The sequence below is a fragment of the Muntiacus reevesi genome, chromosome 1 (assembly GCF_963930625.1).
Source record: "Muntiacus reevesi chromosome 1, mMunRee1.1, whole genome shotgun sequence".
Taxonomy (NCBI): domain Eukaryota; kingdom Metazoa; phylum Chordata; class Mammalia; order Artiodactyla; family Cervidae; genus Muntiacus; species Muntiacus reevesi.
Window position 1 is genome coordinate 143,738,491 of NC_089249.1, and position 19,681 is coordinate 143,758,171.

At 41.6% G+C, this 19,681-nt stretch overlaps 1 long non-coding RNA gene across 1 annotated transcript; it reads right to left on the reverse strand.

Moving 5' to 3' along the window:
- Positions 1 to 12,826: 12,826 nt before the first annotated feature.
- On the reverse strand, positions 12,827 to 16,866 carry LOC136163960 (uncharacterized). The gene is made up of 3 exons (XR_010662316.1): positions 16,743 to 16,866; positions 14,122 to 14,250; positions 12,827 to 14,014 (listed from the first exon to the last, which is right to left on the reverse strand). It is a non-coding gene; the product is annotated as an uncharacterized lncRNA (long non-coding RNA).
- Between the last annotated feature and the right edge of the window lie 2,815 nt (positions 16,867 to 19,681).

A 19,681-nucleotide genomic window follows, 5' to 3' on the forward strand; every position in this document is an offset into this window, starting at 1 on the left:
TTAATACATTTTTTTTGCTGAATAACTGAGTTACTGTGTGCTTAGCTCGCTTGATAAAATTTATCCAATAAGAAGTCAAGAGGAATAGGAAGCAACCTGGCAGTTGTCTGATTTTCTTAACTGTCCTTGGTGAAGTTACCTAGTTAATTAATAACAGGACCTTGCATAATTAAATTAGAGGTTAGAGAAATTTCCTATTTTATTTTGAACCACATTTTTGGCTTTAGACTTAAACACTTTACAACTAGCTAACTGATGAAGCATTGCTGGGAGGTAAAGTACTGTGACTGCCCTTGGTATTACGCAGGATTTGCTGTTCTGGTCTGACTGATAGATTCAAATATTGTCTAGCTCTGGAAAGTCTGTGGCATTTAATTCACTGAGCATTTCCACTTGGCGTACCATTTTCACCTTAGAAACACACTTGAGATATAGTGGCTTAAGTAAAAAGAAAAAATAGTTTTTTAAGTAACCAAAAAATTTCTAGGCCTAGTTTGGCTGGTGCTAGGCTATGTGATCTTGAGACAGTTACATAACACCTATAAAATAGGACATGGACTTATTGTGAGAATGGAGGACTGTTTTGTCAAGAGCTAAGAGCCTTTGAAATGCACAAGAGGTATCAACTTGTATTGCATTGCTCTGTAGATGCTGTGGCCTGAATAATTCCTAATGCTAAGCAAACCAGGCCTTGTCAGTAGGTGGTAACAATGAGTTTTGTGTAGTTTTGTGAGTTTTGAGTTTTGTATAATGTCTGTACTTCATTAACTTACTCTAATGTGGTAGGTTAGCACCAGTCCCAAAGTAACCTTTTATATTTTCCTCTAGTCAACAACAACACAGTATAGGCTTTGGAATCCAATTTAGGTGTTAATGTTGGTCCTACTATGTGTGGTGGTGGTGGTTCAGTTGCTAAGTTACATCTGACTCTGTGACCCCATGAACTGCAGCCCACCAAACTCCTCTGTCCATGGGATTTCTCAGGTAAGAATACTGAAGTGGGTTGCCATTTTCTCTTCTAGGGGATCTTCCTGACCCAGGGATTGACCTGCGTCTCCTGAGTTGCAGGCAGTCTCCTGCAATGCAAGTGGATTCTTTACCACTGAGCCACCAGGTAAGTTCCTACTATGTGACTCCAGGCACATTATTTAACCTCAGTAAGCTTTATATCCTGTCTTTGAAAAATGGTACATATTCAGATAACATGTGTAAATTACTGAGTACACTATGTGTGGTCAATAAAGGTAGCTATAATAATACTGTTACTGTTTAATATGTATAATGTCCTAGGTGAGCTTTCCAGGTGGCTCAGTGGTAAAGAGTCTGCCTGCGAATGCAGGAGATGCAGGAGAGACAAGTTCGATCCCTGGGACAGGAAGATTTCCTGGAGGAGGAAATGGAAACCTACTCCAGGATTTTTGCCTGGGAAATCCCATGTACAGGAGCCTGATGGGCTACAGTTCATAGGGTTGCAAAGAGTCGAACATGACTGAGTGTGTGTGCGCGCACACACACACACACATATTCTAGTACACTGAATGTGCTAAAAGCTAAGGAAACAGAGAATAAGATATTATCCCTGCCTCCAAGAAGCTTTCTGTCCAATGGCAGAGACAAGACATAAAGGTAAATAACAATATAGTAAGTGCTATCTCTAACTTAGATATACATAAAGGACAGTAGGAATACCGATGACTGATCTTGTTTGGATGTACAGATTAAAAAGCTAAAAAAAAAGTGACATTAGTGTTGGGCTAAAAGTATGCATTTGTCAGGTGAACAATTGAGGGGCAGAGTACTCTTGTCTAGGAAAGCATGGCAATACCAGTGTATGCAATGGGCCAGAGAATGGGGTGGGGTTCGACTGTGGCTCATTGCACTAGCTAGTGTTAGCTTGTGTTACAGTAACTAGAGATGTATTTGGTAAAGCAGAGTGAGGCAAGATGGTGGAGAGCATTATGAGTTTTGCTTGAGGGACTGGGGAGGCCTCAAAGGTATTTAACCAAAAGATAGGCAAGATAAGACGTGCAAGTTAGAAAGATCATGGTAGCAGTGGAGGCAAAGAGACCAGTTAAAACAAGGTGAGAGAAGATGAAGTCTTGAATTATAGCACAGCAGAAATGAATGAGCAAGAGAGAAAAGGAAGGAAGAGAAGAGGGTAAGAGAGAGGCGTGGAAGCAAGGGAGAGACACATCATTGACTTTCATTTCAGGGACTTTGATCAATAGGAACAACATAAGAGTGCAGTGTTTCCACACTCTTCCCAAAGTCCAAATATCCACATGATATATAATAAGATCTGTTAGTGAAAGAAGCTCTTCTTGCCCTGCAAACTGCCACTTCTATATCCTTAAACCTACAATATTAAATAATTTAGAAATAATAACAGTAACCATACTAATAGCTCACATAGATTGACTGTTTATTCTCTATTAGCTCTTTCCACTCCCTGAATTTGGATTCTAGTAACTTCAGCCCCATTGAAAAACAGCTGTACATTAAATAGGGTGGTTTTGAGTTGTCAACCCATTTTAGAGCCTCATGTTTCCACATAGGCTGGCTTTATGCCTTGAAAATAGTAGGCTCTTCCAGGAATTTTGCTTTGTTGACCCAAATAAAAACCTAATCCTCTTGCACAGCATTGATATGGAGACTAGAACATCAGTCTTACAGAATAGAAACATAATTCAGAATCACTATATTTTTCTAATAATAACTTTAAATTTCTGTACTAAATTGAATGTTGAACACAAAGGTATACTTCACATTTTCTTGATTTGCTTGGGTAAATCCTAGATCATCCAAAGAACTTTTTAGGGTAAGTAATGAACACAGGCATTTAGAGGTCTAACGTGGCAATGTAAAGGATAATAAATAACACAGCAGTATAAAGGATAAATACTAGAAGCAAATTTAAATCTAGGGTTTGAAGAGGCTTCCAAATAAACAAGTTGTGGCAGTCTACTCTCCCCCTGCTAAATCTGTTCTCTACTTTTGGATACATAGATGAACAATTAAAGTCTATATTTTCCAGCCTCCATTTCCAATAGGCATGACACATGATTAAATTCTTCTCAATAGGATGGAAGCAGGATAGCTGAGTGCAAGTTCCATGTTACTTGCTTAAAAGAAATTTGTTTTAAATTTTTGGCCTTTCTAAGGGCTTCCATGAAGCCATGTTAGAGACCAAACTTCAATGACAAAGACCAGGACTGAGCCCTCGGAGACGAGAGTGGCAAGATGGAAGGACCTTGGTCCCCGAAGTGATCTCAGGGAGCAAAGTTGCTCCTGCAGCCTAGAGCATATTTAAACTTCTGGTTCTGAGGACTCTGATATAGCAGCCTAGCATTTACTACAACTAATAATCAAGATTATAAAATAATCTCATGAGATCTTTGGATAATTTTCTCTATAAAGATGTTATAGTTTTTCCCCAATTTAGTACAGATTACATTTGGTTTTTTTTTTTTTTTTTGTTTGTTTGTTTGTTTTTTACATTTGTTTTTATTATCAGCCTTCTTTTCCAGACTCTCCTCCTGCCTCAACTCTCTCTGTGACCTGCTCATCCCATACACACTGAACAACTCGTCTCCTCTCATCATTTTCTGAACACAGCATACATGTTCATTCCTCTCCTCCTTTGTCTGTGTGCTTTTTTTCTGTCCAGAAATCCCTTTAAAAAATGAGTTTTATTCATTTTTTCAAGAACCAAATTCTACTTCCTAACTCCCCTGGCAGAATCCATGCATCCCTCCAGCATGATCTCCAGTGTCTTATACTCATTTTTAGGACAGCTCTCTTCACAATGTATATAAATTTGTATAAAAGTGTTAGTCACTCAGTCATGTCTGACTCTTTGCATTTCAAGGACTATAGCTCACCAAATTCATCTAACCATGGAATTCTACAGGCAACAGTATTGGAGTGGGTAGCCATTACCTTCTCTGGGGAATCTTCCAGACCCAGGGATTGAACCCCGGTCTCCCAAATTGCAGGCAGATTGTTTACTGTCTGAGCCACCAAGGAAGACCCATCAGTTTGTATATCAATTATTTATTTGTCTGTTTGTTTGCTAGACTATGAGCTCCTTGGCAGTGCAACGACTTCATACCTTCTTGGATTCCTATAAGCAAAGTGCCATAGTAGATCCTCAATGAATGTTGGGCGAATTCACATGTGAATGAACAGATGAACAAGTGGTTAGCATTCCAACCTTTCAGTCTAAAACACAAGGTCAGGAGTATGGCTGATACAGGACATGGCATCATCACTGGATGGAAATTTTAAGTAATAAAATAGTAGGACATTGAGTTTGCTTATCACAGACCTTCCACACAAATTCTCACCTTTATCATTCCTCCCGGGTGGGGCAGCCATTGTCACTCTAACCACACAACTGAGGCAACTAAGGCTCAGGAAACTGTAGAGGTTACTCAAGGTCATTCACACTGTGAGTGGTTGAAAACAGTGCAAGTCATTTAGCATTCTTCCCCAAAGCTCTAGCTATGTTTTCTAACTTAGGGAAAAGTTCAGGCTTCAATTTTTTTTAAGTACTAGTGGGCTCTAGTCGTAATCAAAGGCAAACACGTGGATCCATTGTTAAAAAAATAAAAAAGCTTTATTGAGATATAATTGATATACAAAGAACTGCACGTATTTAATGTATACAGTTTGATGAACTTGGACATATACCAACACCCATGATCGATCACCACAATCAAGGTAATAGATATATCCGACACCTCTCAGAGTTTCCTTGTGCCCCCCACTTTTGTCTGTGGTATGAACATTTACTTTGAGGTCTAACCTCTTAAATCTTGAAGAGCACAGTACAGTATTGTTAACTATATGCACTGTATTGTACAAATCTCTAGAACGTATTCGTCTACCATAGCTGAAACTTAATGCTCACTCGTTTCCCCTACCCTAGACCCACCCTTCTTATTCCCGGGTGGCTCAGTGGTACAGAGTCTCCCTGCCAAGGCAAGGAGACACAAGTTCAATCCCTGGGTTGGGAGGATCCCCTGGAAGAGGAATATGGCAACCCACTCCAGTACTCTTGCCTAGGAAATCCTATGGACAGAGGAGCCTGGCAGGCTACAGCCTGTGGGGTTGCCAAGGAGTTGGACATGACTGAGCAGTTGAGCACACCTGCAATTGAGCACCATGGATACACACCGTGACAAACTGCAGAAATCCCTCAATACCAAAGATGATGTCGCACAGTTGAGCTGCTAGGCTAGCCAGAGAGAGGAAATCTGTGTCATAACTAAAGTGAAGGTAGCAAAGTCCCCAGTTCACAGAAGGAAAGGTGAAGGGGGACTCCAAAGTCTCCATCCACCACGCTTTACAGATGATAAAACTGAAACCAGCCGGGTGAAGTTCATGGTCTTAGAGCTGGTGAAGAATTCATCCCCAGTTCAGTGCCAGTTTCATTACATCATGCAAAGGATATTTTGCAGGAATGGGAAAGGAGTGAATAACTAGCTCTGATATCAAAGTTGAAAAGAGGCCTGGGAAAGTGAAGAAATACTGCTCTTGAATCTGATAGGAGAAAGAAAACAGTTAATTATCTATATCGAATGGACGACTATAAAATCCAGGCGGGTACCTAAAAGATTTACCTAAACGTGTTCAGACAGTTCAGTGATAATTTTCAGGAAAAATAAACGCGGGTGGGGTGAGAGCAGCTGTTTAGAACTGCAAATTCATGTGAAGAGCTATGAATGGATCTGGTTCTCTAGTCTCTGCTCTTTGTGGCCTTAGACAGTTCAACCTCTCCCTCTGGCTTCCTTCTTTGAAAAATGTTTAAGTATCACCAGCCCTGCTTACATATTGAAGTTTTGCGAGGATTCAGTGAAATCATGAGTGTGAAACTGTACAAAATTTAGGTTTCTGTTCTGTGAAGGCCCTGTACCACCAACAGTGGTTTATCATATAGCACAGAATAAAGAACATGGATATGTAGTTGGTCGTATTTATCCTGACTCTGTTCAGAAATGTTTTTGAGTGGGGATGTGTGTGTGTGTGTATCTCTGTCTATTTATCTCTGTCTAATTATATGTAGACACACACACACACACACACACACACACATATATATATATATATATATATACACATCCAAAGTGAGTGAAAGTCATTCAGTCATGTCTGATTCTTTGTGACCCCATGGACTGTAGCCCACCAGGCTCCTCTGTCCATGGAATTCTTCAGGCAAGGATACTGGAGTGGGTTGTCATTTCCTTCTCCAGAGGATCTTCCCCACTCAGGGATCAAACCCAGGTATCCTGCATTTGTAGGCAGCTTCTTTACCATCTAAGTCACCAGGGAAGCCCATATATATATAAATATAAATATATATATATATATAAACATATATATATAGAGAGAGAGAGAGAGAAAGAGAGAGAGACTATTAACATAGAAATAAGGTAAAGTCAAGGCCAAAGTTAGTATCCAGAATACATACAGTGAGACTCTACGTACTTTTGTAGGGTTGACTTGCAATTTCAACTTTGAGTTTCCTTGTCGTCAATTTAAAAAAGAAAAGGTAAAAACGTGTGAAATATGCAATATTCATATCATTATAAAATACAAATTCAAGAAAAGTTATTCAAAAGCAACACAGACATTCTGAGGTCTGCAAAATTTTAACACATACACTCTCACACCACCAGCATCACCACCACTGCCAAACATGTACACAAACCAGTGTTGTGAAGGGGACAAGCGTCACTGTGAGACACAGAACCGTGTACTCAATCCCTGGGTGAGATTCCAGCCAGCATAAGGACAGAGGGAGTGTGCTGCTTCTAAAACGACTAATTTAGGAACTCCTCAACTATAGCTTGAGTGCCCTGGGCTAGTGGAGCTAGTGCTCTGGATACTGCTAAATTAGGATGTACCTGATCTGACATCAGTGTCTATAGGTCTAGAACATCAGTGACAAAGAAAGGAGAAAACCAATTGAGGTTGACCCCTTTAGGATGGGGTTTTTCTTTTCTTCTTCTTCTTTTTTTTTTTCCTAAACTCACAGTTTTCAGGATCTTAGTACCCAGACCAGGAATCAAACCCACATCCCCTGCAGTGGACCACCAGGGAAGTCCTAACCCTAGGGTTTTTTACACTTGCTCTTAAGATAACATCCCATTCCCCCCCAGGATAGTATGGATAGGAAGGAAATAGAAACTGGACAATCCAGTTGGCATGGACACTGAGTTCACTCTCCCTTCCATCCTTTGTCCCTGCAGAGCTCTCCAGCCTCTCTTGACCTTTCTTTCTCTTTCGTAAAGTGACTTAAAACTGGGATCAGCAAAGGGAACTCCAGCAAAGAAATGTAGAGTTGGGGTTGTTGTTGTTATGTTGGATACTCTAGCAGTAATAAGTAGGTGACTTGCTTCAAAGTGCAGTTAATAGGCCAAGAATCAGGATTATGAATTAACCAAAAACATCACAGGAAAAAAAAAAAAAAGCCTTCGAGCATCAAGGGTAGGGAGATAGGGTACAATCTGACACTGTACTGGTAGGTCCCTTAGGAAAATGGCAATCTTTTTTAAAAGGTAATTGTGGTAAAACATATAACATTTATCATTTTATCCATTTTATAATGTACAGTTCAGTAGCATTAAGTATATGCACATTATTGTGCAACCCTTATCATTATACATTGCTAGGATTTTTTCATCATTCCAAACTGAAGCTGTGTATCCATTGAATAGTAACTCCCTATTCCCTTCTCCCCACAATCCCTAACAAGCACTGTTTTACTTTCTGCCTCTATGAACTTGACTACTCTAGGAGTCTTATATAAGAATAATGATTCAGTTTTTGTACTTTTGTGAGTGGTTTCTTTCACTTAGCATAATGTCTTTAAAATTCATGCGTGGTCCTGCATGTATAAGATTTTCCTTCCTGTTTCAGGCTGAATAATATTCCACTGTAAGTATGTACCATATTTTGTTCATCTATTCATCCATCAATGGAAACTTGGACTGTTTCCACCTTTTGGTTTTTGTGAATAATGCTGCTAAGAACATAGTGTATAAATTTCTGTTTGAGTCCCTCCTTTCCATGCTTTTGGGTATATACTCAGAATTGTTGAATCATATAGTAATTCTATTTTTAATTTTTTGAGAAGGAAATGGGAATTTTAGTTTGTCTTTGGGGAAAAATTGAACAAATTATTTAATGACAGTTCATTTACAGAGTTGCTTTCATGAGCATCACGAATCCTGGATCCTGTTCTCACTTCTCCTATTAGCTATGTAATCTTTAAAGTCTCTTGAATTTTCAGTACCACTCTCAGCTTGCTCATTTGAAAAAAGATGTTTTTTAAATTAGTTGATATCTAAGGTCCTTTGAAATTCTAAAAGTCTCTAATTCTGCATATTCTCTTTGGTATATGAGTTCATCCATTCCTTTCTTCATTCATTTTGGAAATGCTTTTTGAATGTCAGAGCAGGTTTGTTTGGGTTTTTTTCCTTTCTCTGTCTCTCAAAGATAAATAGGAGTTATCCAAGGGGAATGGGAATGGGGAGAAGGAAGGCTGGGGTAATAGTTGAAAGAAGAAATAAAATGGACTGTGAATTAGTGGAGAGGCAGGTACCAAGAGAAGGCTGAAGGGGTAAATATGGGTCAGAATTCTTTAGGCAGAGTGACCGACTTTTAAGATTTTGCACTTTATCCTGACATTAATGGGGAGCTGTTGAAGGGTTTAAAGAAGGCGGCAACAAGATCAGTCTTTGTTTTAGAAAATCACACTGACCAACAACAATGTGGAGAATGGACTATAGGTGTTCAAAACAAGTTACCTATTCTTTCTCTCCTTTGTTGTGTTTTTCTTTGACAGTGGGAAAATTAGTCAAGATGTCCCAGAACCTAATTTGGAACAAAAGACATTTAGATCAAACTTATTTCATCCTGGTAAACAATACTGTACTGAACTTCTCCTTGCACCAAAAAGTATTTGTCCACTGTTTCCCCTGAACCATGAAAACTACTCATCATGTAGTGTCTTCAGGTCATTAGCTTGCCAATTAATACGATAGGACTATGACATTAAAGAAATTTTTAAAGATGTTCTGATCAGGAATTATTATTCTTTTATATACAATGTTAAAAAAATTAAATATCACCATATTAATATTGCTCGTATATTTAGAAAACTCATATTTAATTAAGTGGAGTTTTTCCTTAATTGGGAATGCAAATAGTCTACTTCTGGCTTTATATAATATTCTTTATATAAATAATGTAGTATTCTAAAATCATAAAAATACACAGTGATGCTGTTTTCCTTTTTTTATATACCTCATTTTCTTCACTCTGAAAGTTATATGTTGTGCTGCATCAGCAGATTGTATACCTATGAAGACAACGAACGATCCCTGAAGGCCATTATTTTTAATGGGTGAAGAAAAGGAGTTCTTAGATCTTAGTTCTGTCTTAGATCACACAAATGCAAAACAAATTGTTTGGTAAAATTCTCTGAGTTTTAATATGCAAGAATAATGCCTTGGTTTACTGCAGATATTAAGATTCATTCAATCACTCATGCCTTGTTTAGTAAAGTAATGCCGGAAAGAATGGCATTTGCCTTCAATAAATTTTGGCAGTTTGGCATAATTTTTACTTTGTGTTAAAGAAAACCAAAATGAGAGCAAGGAGAACCAATTATAAAGAGTGCTTTAGTCTGGCGAGGATGCTTGAAATGGCCCGCTTGTAGCAAGCAGGGCCAGGCCAAGAGCCGAGAAATTAAAGTTTGTATGGTACGTGGTATGTTTTTGGTATATTGAAAAAAGAAGTGCTTCAAGAAAGAAGCCAAAGAATGGTAAGTGTTTCTGGTTTTAACATTATTCCTGTTAGTTTGCTAGCCCGCCCAAGAGCTATGAAGTTAACAATAAATCAAATATATTTTGTCACGAGATAGCACATAGAAACAAATTATTTTCTGCCAAAATATTGCTACTAACCCTATCCACTCCCCAAATTTACACTTACTGTCAAAAATTAAGAGTTATCAAATAAATTCAAGGCTGGGAAACATTTATGGGATGCCGCGGTATCCTGGCACTCTGTGATGTTCTAGGAACTCAGGACAAGTAAGTGATGATCTGGTCTTCAAAGAGGCAAGTGACTCTTGGCAAGACTGGGTTACTTTATTTGCCAGAAGGCCAGAGCAGAATACCTTCTCCAGGTCATTCAAAACATATGACACATGACATTGTACCAAATAACAAAGGACATCCTACCTCACTGCTCTCCTTCCAAACCTAATCCTTATGTTAGTAGAACTAACTTTTGAAAGCCTCTATTTGAATATCAGATTGCAGTAAACCCTACATTCTTATGTGGAAGCATACTATTTGAGTAAGTCCTGAAAACATAATATGCATGACACTTGCTTCAAAGTGTATTAAAAACATAACAATTCATGTTCAGTTTAGTTTCTCAAAGTCAAAATTTGAGAATACAGTTGGATTTTATATTACAGATAGTTGAAAGAAAGACTCTTTGCAAGGTCAATATCAGTACTTGTTAAAATACTATTTGAATTTGGGGGGAGGGTGTAGTGTGACCAGGAAAACAGTTTTTCTCAGTGGATAACAGTGACACAGACACCTGTTATTTCCCCAGCTAAGTGTTAATTGGAAAGACTTATAAAAATTCATCCTCCTTGTTTTTCTTTTGTAAATTTGAATGTAAATAATGACTCAAATACATAATTTAACAAGTATTGTTATTGCTGTGATATTATTACTTGATCACTCCAGTTGTCTCAATTTGCTCATGTCCTTTGCTTTAATTTTTCTTAAAAAAAATGTATGATATAACTTACTATTTGTCTTAATGAATATGCTAGGTACAATAGTAATAGACTTCCATAAACTGTAGATAAAATACTTAGAATTAATTTTGACATCAAAAACAAAAACAGACAAATAAAAAAAACTTTCTGTTCTCCCAGTTCATGATATGAAAGTTGAACATAACAATCTAAATTGAAAATTAAAAAGCACTTCACTGATAGAGCAATTCCACAGTCCCATTATGAGAAAATCTGAAGTTTTTCACTATCAGAAATAGTTGCTTTGAAAATAAAAACATGATCAACTAAGAAAACACCATAATTAATGCAAATAGTGTTCAGATATTTACTATTTTCATCAAAGGAGGTGCCTGTTGACTTTAGTTCTAAAGCAGCAACACATTAAGAATTTTATTAATTTTTCCTATAACATATAAGAGAGCTTGATTTGTGATTTTTCCCCTTTAGAAAAAAATTTTAAAAGTTTGATACCACAAAAGTTCTAAAAAGCTAACTCTCCTGCCTGAATAGGGTCTCTGTAAATGGCGAATCAAGGTTGTACAGAAGAATATTAATCACAAAAAGTATTAATTAAGATAAACTTTTAGGGATGCATTTCCCAAGTTTACAGCCCTGCCTAATGGCTAACAAAGACTTCTTTATTTGTTAGTTTTCATACATCCATGTCCATGTGTGAACCGATACATTTTGGTCTATCACTTTTATAGTTATAAATCAGACTCATGCCCAACCCAGAGGCCCCCAAATCCGGGTCTTTAAGAAAAAAGGACAGTGGCGGTATTGCTGCCTGGGAGAGTGTGGGCTTCTTCTGGGTTGCTAGGCCGCCTTTCTGTGGACCTAGATGTATAACCTACTTTCATTTGTCTCTAACGACTGAATTAAAACACTCATTTATCTCCAAGTCATTATAACGTAGAAACTGTGCACTGTCTACACATCATGGGCTGTGAAACAGCAGCCGGAACACATGACAGACTCAGTATGTTTGAAATGTTGGAGCAAATGGGGTGGTTGGTTTTGAATTCATTTGCACTCATTTTTACTACTTGAGACACGCTCATTAAAAAGCTGTATTTCAACTATGTTATATGCTCCCATTTAACTGAGTTGGATTTTCTCAGCACTGCAGCCTCTGACTTTTTAATTTGCTTTGAACAGGAGTATTCTTCCAAGTCGTGGACAATTCAGGCAGACTTTATCAGGTAAAGTCAAGTCTTCCGCTTTGCCTCTGCCTTCCACCCTGCTCCCGGGACCCACAAGTTGGGATTGCAGCTAAAGATGGGAACTGCAGATCCCAAACCAGAGGGCTGAATCACGCTCACTTTCTTCAGGGCAGCTGCTCACTGGCATTCTGCTCTGCACTTAAACCCTTTAAAGCTACAAGCAAACTTTGGGAAAGTTACATCACCGTAAACAAAAACACAGTTGCTTAAGTTATTATTATGCAACATTGTGTGATTACACATCGACACCGCAATTATTTTCCCAATTTGGCAAATACGACCCGCTTTGCAGCTTCAGGGGAAAGTAAAAATCCGGGATAAATAGGTCCATGCCACCTTCAGGAATGGAAAAGGTTTCCCACCCTCTGGAGAGATACTTAGGTTTTATCCTGCAAACAAAGTGGGACGCCAAACCGTCTCTCAAGTCTTTCGAACCCCACATTTTAAATGTAAATGATTGGTCTGGGGTGATCCATATGCTCGGAAGAGCAATACAATCACGAGCACGTGAAATTCTGGATGTGCTTTTTAAAAACTCGCAGGCATCAGTACACATCTGGTAACTAATTCATTAATTAGCCTTCCCACCCTCCTTCCCCTCCGCAAAAGTCTGGGTAACCACTGGGCAGTGTCTGCAGCCCAGGTGAGCGCTACAGGTCGGGTCGGAGATTGCCCCCACCCCGCCGCTGTGCAACCATTGCAAGGCTGGGTGTCTAAGCAGAAGACAAATCAAACATGTTCCGGACACGTTTTATTAAAAATTTGAAACCAGATAAGACAAAAAGGATCAGTTTGTCAAAAGAAAAAGCAAAACAAAAAAGGTAACTACTTGTCGAAAGAAAAGAGTGAGAGCGAGGACAAATGACCCGCGCAAGTGCATATGACCATTTTTCTCCCTAGGCTGTCTCAGAGCAGACAGAGGATGGGGGCGAGGGAGGGAGGGATGGAAGGAAGAAAGAGGATTTCGAGCATCATCTCCCAGTCTGCAAAGGTCTGGCCTCCCCTGTGCTCAAGAAGCGGTGGTAGCCATTTTCATTTTTCCCCCCCTAAACGTAAAAGGAAAATAAAACAGAAAAGGTATATCTCCTTTCCTGCACTAACGCCTCTGTTCGTCTTTCTACAGGGGAAAAAAAAAAAAAAAAGGATTTTAACAATCTCAGGTACAAAACCTAATCCGCATGCATCCAGTGAGGCTTCAACTCGATTCGATTTGGCGACCCGCACTGAAGGAGACGTGATCTTGAAAAATCAATCCGTGCTCGCGCCCCCAAGCCGCCGCCGCGGCCGCCGCAGTGGCCACAAAATTAGCGGCTCCGAGGGCGTTTTTGCCGCAGTGCACGTCCGCCGTAACCGCCGAGCACTCGGGTGAATAATGCCAGTACAGTATGCAGACGATCGGGCTGATTGATCACGCAAAATAATTCACGACTTCAGTCCGGCTCGCGGTCCTGCCACTTTAAATCACAAACGCGCGTCTACACCGTTCTATAGGGGCCCACACATGCATGGTACACGTGTGTGCGTGTGTGCGCGCGCGCCTCTGCGCGCGCGGAGGGCAAGTGAAATGATTCCAGATTGCATCACGTATAGGAACCGGGGGAAAAAAGAGCCGAAGAGCCCCTCACCCCAACCACTACCCCCACCTTTTGCAGCGTGGACAAGTGGCTTGTAAGGCAGCTTGGAGCAAAATAAAGTCTGAACAAAACTAGACTGTGAGACTAGCACGTCGCAGAGTGAGTGAGTGACGTTAACGCAGACTCGGTAAAGACTCACTTTAGTTTTAGTCTAACTCAAAACTAACATGCCCCCACCCTTTCATTTTTTTAATAAAAGAAGGACAAGAAAATCATTAATTGAGTTCAGATCTTAAATGCTGCTATCAAAATGCACACACATGTTGAAGACTCTGCGACTGTAATTTCTTGGGTAAACATCTGGTGAAGACATTCCAGGAACACATCTGAAAGGAAGAAAGGCGTAAGACAGCCCCTTCTTTATATATCGTGGGTCAAAAAGAGTTGTTAAAACTTTTTTTTTTTTTTTTAAGTATGCTCTTAGTGAAAATACCTTTATGAACTCTCAAGACGAATTCGGGTTGGGAGAAGGATTGAACTGGGAGTGGAGTCCTGGGTTCCAGACATTGCCATGGTCTGTGAACTTGAGCAGGTCTCTTTTGCTGTGGCCCTCTTTTCTCGTCTGTAAAATCGCAGAGGGTAAATGATATGCTTTCTAAGATATTTTTTTCTGCACTAACATGATTCTAGCTAGGAGGGAATAATGATGGGGTATGAGGAAGAAGTTTTAATGTAGAGAGAAAAAGAGGTCACATTCTTCAGGTGGCATCTATTTAAACTAGTGGTGATGAAAGTGATGAGTCCAGTATGCCTGAGTCCTTAACAATAAAGATTGTGTCTATATTAAGAACTGCTATTGTCCCAGCTCTGAAGTATAGATAGTATATAATGAGTGCTCTTTGAGAATGACATTGTAATCTTGTAATTATATTTTTGGGGGTAGAGACTATTTTCAAGGATCAGCCAAAATAATTTTGGGATTGGAACAATTTTCAACATTCTTGTTTATAATCTGTTTGTGAAATTGCATTAAATTACTTGGATAATTTAGAGAAAATAAGTTTTTAGTAGGTCTAAGAGTTCTTCTGTGCCATATTGGCTGTCAAGATTGACTGAATTAAGGAGATTAATTACTCTGTCTCCTGTTTCGGAAAACAACTCCAAGCAGGCAGAGACCACTCTTTGACATTCCTCTTGTCTGTGTCATGAGTGGTCAGGAGTGTGGGTGCTAGGGCCAGAACACTAATTTTCACAGGCACCAGCTGAGTAATCATAGCCAAATTGCTTAGTTTAGTTGTTCCTCAGTTTCCCACATTATAAAATGGGTATTATAATAGCAACTAATTCATAGGGCTGTTGTCAGGATAAATGAGTTATCTTATTAAAGTGCTGGGAACAGAGCATGGCACATGTAACCAACAGCTCAATAAATGTTAGAGGTTATTATTACTCCAGTGTAAATACAGGGAAAGCAAGGTCAGATATAATAGAGGGATCTTTGAACTGCTCCTGATTTTCAACTAAGGCCTGTAAGCACTTTATCAGGCTTTTATGATGTCAGCTTAAAGCAGGGAGCACAGCAGTCTTTATTAAGAATAAACCAAAACATTCTCTACCAAACTCCATTCCCATACATTCAATAGTGGTGAAGTTGGAGAATTCTCCACTTGACCAGGTCAATGCAAATGTGTAATATTGGGTCTGTATGTTGAGTGTCTTGACTGTCCAGGTGGTAGGAAGCCAAGATTTTCTTTGGGTAGAAGTTTGCAGGGAATCAGTTTCAGCCTGTTCTGTTGTGATACTTCTTTCCTACACAATTTGTTACCTCAGGCCTAGTCTCTGTCATTGAATTATGGGGTCAAAACAATTGCAAATCTCTGGCGTGCTCCCTGCGTGTCATTATTAGTTTAAAGGGGAAAAGCAACATTTTGACTTTTTCTCCTCTCTTAATGACCCCCTAGAGTGCAGACTTGAACCAGGCTTTAGGAAGGGTCACAGGCAAGGAATGCTTAAGGGAGCAATCCCGATAGTGTTTGCATTTGGGGATTGGAGGCGAGCTGTAGTTAAGCTTTATAGAGGAAGTGGAGATTAGGTGTTTCCAGAACAAGGTGGAAGCTGGCAGGCGTCGGTCACTGCCTGTTGGAAAGTAAGGTCCCACTTCTTTCTTCCCGTGGCACCTGAAGCCCCAGGTGCACTAACTGTTCTATCAGGAGCCGGGAAGAGGCCGCCCCATCCAGGGCTGGCAGACCCGGGGCGCCGGGGGTGAAGTCCACCTCCAAGTTGAGGGGGCTGTACGCGCCGGGTTCAGGTCTCCGTTAGCCAGACGACGTCTTGCTGAAAGCGCAGGAACAAAAGTTGTGTTCCGAGCGCTAGCTAGTGCGTGCTCGACTCCACTTTGTCAATCTGATTAACACAATCTCCTAAATAAATCAATCAATACAAGAGGGCGTGCTGCCTTTCATAACACCTGTTTGCCTTCCTCCTTTTCGCCCGTGGGGACTCCCACTCTCTCCATCATGGACACACTCCCTCTAAAGAGGGAGTAAGGTGCCGAAAGGAAACCCAAGGTCCCTGCATATATATAAAGTATATAGGGACTTATAGGCTTTAAAATTTTTCCGGAGGCAAAGGTGGGACCCTTGGCGAATTTCATTTCTCCGCGCCTCCGCAGCAACTTGGCCCCAGGAGCCGCCGGCGCCTGGCCTCGCAGAGTTTTCGGAGACCTCCACGGAGTCCCCGCGAGGACCTCACGGATCACGGTCCCCAGTGGCCCGCGGACTCCCCCTGTTGCAGAGATATTGGGGGAATTTGAGAATAAATCCCTTCAGCTCCACCCTCGGTCCTCACCGCCCGGAACGACAGGTCGAGGATCCCCCGCTCCGGGTCCTGGAAGGGGGCGGGGGCGGGGGCGAGGGCGAGGGCGGGCGGAGGGACCGAGCGGAGTCGCAGGAGCTGCCCGACAAGGTCACGACCGCCCGGCTGCTGACCGAGGCGCGCAGCGGCCGGCGCCGCCCTCTGGCCCCGGGGCTGACCCCGCGCCGCTCGGGTCTCGGTCACCGGCCTGGCAGGTCCCTAGGAGGAGGAGGGGGGCGACGCCGCAGAACCAACCCTTACTTTTGAGTGGAAGCTGAAACCCGCGGGACTCCCTGGCGAGCGGTCTTGGAAGGAAGATCAGACGCCCAGCACAGCTGAACTTTTGAAGGGGCTCTCTGCTCTGCCACCCTCTTTCCTAGTGGCGACTTGTGAGAGACTTTTGTCCCCTCCCCTCCGCGTCTCCATGCCTGGGGAACTTGGCCCAGATGGCCTAGTTCTCCATATTAATTGGTGGTTCCACCAGCTCAGCACCGCTTCTCTCAGACAGATACCTTCTAGGGTATCTAGGAGAGAAGGAAACACGTTCAATGCTCCCCCCCCCCCCCACCTCTTTTCGAGGGAGTATTATGTGATTTTAAAATCTTCTCGGTGTTAAGAACCAAACAAAACAACAAAACCAAAAAACAAAATACGCTGCCTTCACGTAAGTGGATGTGAAGTGAATCCAAGCCCTCCTTGGATTCTGAGCCAGCCTTTGCTCAGATAGTGAAGATCCCAAATCCTTCAGGAAAACAGAACCTCTTTCACGCACTTCTGGAGGGGGATTTCATAAGGCTGCAATATATTATCATGTTTAAAACGTTTCGCAGAAGCTAGGTTTCCTAAAAGCGACTTGCCAGCGATGCATGGAAAAGCAAATCCGCTTACCGAGAGGAGCCGCTGAAGAGGAAAGGGGGAGGCAGGACCCAGACTCAATTAAAAACCGCAGTTTCCAACTTTTGAACCACAGCACTGATATTGTGGGGCTGGTGGGACTACCCCTGGAGCTGACAGGTTGCAGACCTCTGGGGCTCTTTTTCACTGCTTGCTAGAAGTCCCTGGCTTCTTGGAGGTAACCCTTCATGAAACTCAGAGTTAAGCCCCCCACCTTTAGTGTTTTGTGGACATGTGTTTGAACTCGGCATCAAGCCTTACTCCTTATCCACTTGGGGTGGATAAACTCTTGTTCTTCAGCTGGCAGTGTGTGCACCCAGGGTGGGAATGTGGGTGCCGGTTCAGGCAAAGATGTGTGTTTGTGCCAGGATGTTGTCTGACCCCCTGCCCCACTGCTAAGGAATGGGCTCTAATGCAGCCCTTATCTCCAGATATTCTCCCTGGAGTTTTCTTTCTGAGAGAAAACACCACCTAAATTATTTAGCAATCAAGGTTTGTGCATTTTGTATAATGAACTCAAGAGAAAAGTTGCAGTTTGCTAGATGTGTGATTTCTCCGGGTCAAGGGTGCTTGCAAAGGTCTTAGACCCTACAGCTCTGAGGGTGAAATCACCAAGAGTATTTTGCCCAGAAAGTATAGCCTTCCAGCTTCGTGAGAGTGAAGTCTACTTTCCGTAAATCTCAAATCATTCAAACAATAGCAAAACAAGTCTCAATTACCCGCCCCCTTCACAAACACAAATGCACCCCCAAGTATTTCTAGTTCTCTTGTCGTGACCAGGCTATTTTGTAGCATTTTAAACTCTCTCTTTGACTGGCAATTCCAACTTTTACAAAGTTTCTTGCTCTTAACCAGATAAGTTGCACTTGACCTGTGTGGAATACAGGCTTGCCTTTGAGCCCTTGACTATGCTTTCAACTCGTCTTAAAGGTTACATTTTAGTCCTAAGGGATAAAAATGTTGCTTTCACCCTGTATACAGGAGAATGTTGGACTGCCAAGTGGGCACGTCTGTAGCAAACTCCATCTCTGTCCATCACATGGACAGTTTCAACGTGCCAGTTCTTGTCTGCTAAAACGCCAGGGCAAGGTACTCCGGTCATCTGTTTCTCTGGCTCACCAGGTCCAGGCTCTTGCGCTGCGGATGCTGCACACACCTGCCGATTTTACAGCAGTGAAATCGGCTCAGGGCACCAGAGAGCAGGAGGACCCCTTTTTCTGTTGGAGCAACTTCATTAAGTAGGTGCTAGACCTTCACAAAAGAAAACACGTTTTGCTTAAGCTTGTTCTTTCTTAGGAAGCACGTAGAGACCGGGCCCACCAATATTCCGGGTAAAGTTGAGGCTACCAGAAATGAGCACTGTATTAGAATGCCGACTTGGAACTCAATGAAGATCAGACTGTTAGAATTAACCTCGTTTCTTTTTTTCTTTCCATTGCTTTATTTTTCCTTAGGTCTCTTTCCTTCTTAGTGTTCCCTACCTCCTAAAGTTATGAGTTAATAAAAACATTGCCATATTTTTAAAAAAAATACATAAAGTTGACACTAAATTTGAAGAGTTAGTGTTGCAGCTAAACTCTCCTGGAGTCTAGCGATCGGTTCGCCTCATCTCTGTAGTGCCAGCACTGTTGTTCTTAAAATTCACTAAAATAATTCTTTCAAGGCCTTTGAGAACATGTAATAAATGCTAATTGGGGAAAAAAAAAAAAACAGAACTCTCACTTATTTTACTTTCTCAGATCAAGGAAAAGGACTCCAAGCAAAATAATAAACTTTAGGTTGTTTATTTTCAAGCGACTCTATTTTCAGTAGCTCTTTTTCTTCCACAACTAAGTCACGAGCTTTGTTCAATTCCATGTCCACGTATCCCCAAGTGCTCCCACTAACCCACCCATCAGTTCACACCCCGAGAGACCGCAGGAGTGGACACCGTCCTAAGGGGACCCTTCCTGTATTTGCTCCCCGACTAAAGCGCTCAATTTCAGAAGATACAAGAAAATGTCTTCTTCAGAAACTACCAATGGAGGAAATCATTTACCTAATTCATTCAAGAGCCTCTATAGCAAGGACTTTGGGCCTGGAGATCCTCATACTAGTGAAAATCCCTTTAGTCCTTCCCCCTCTGCCCCGCGAGGGACCGCGTCAGCTGTCTGTCCAGGATCGGCCCTGACCAGCGGCTGCCCCTCCCGATGTGCCCCCAGATGGGGCACAGCCGGGGCTCACAGACGCCGCCCGCCCGGACCACTATCCGATTCGCCGCTATGCGACCCTGGCCACCCTCTAGCCTGCTCCCCACCCCCAGCATG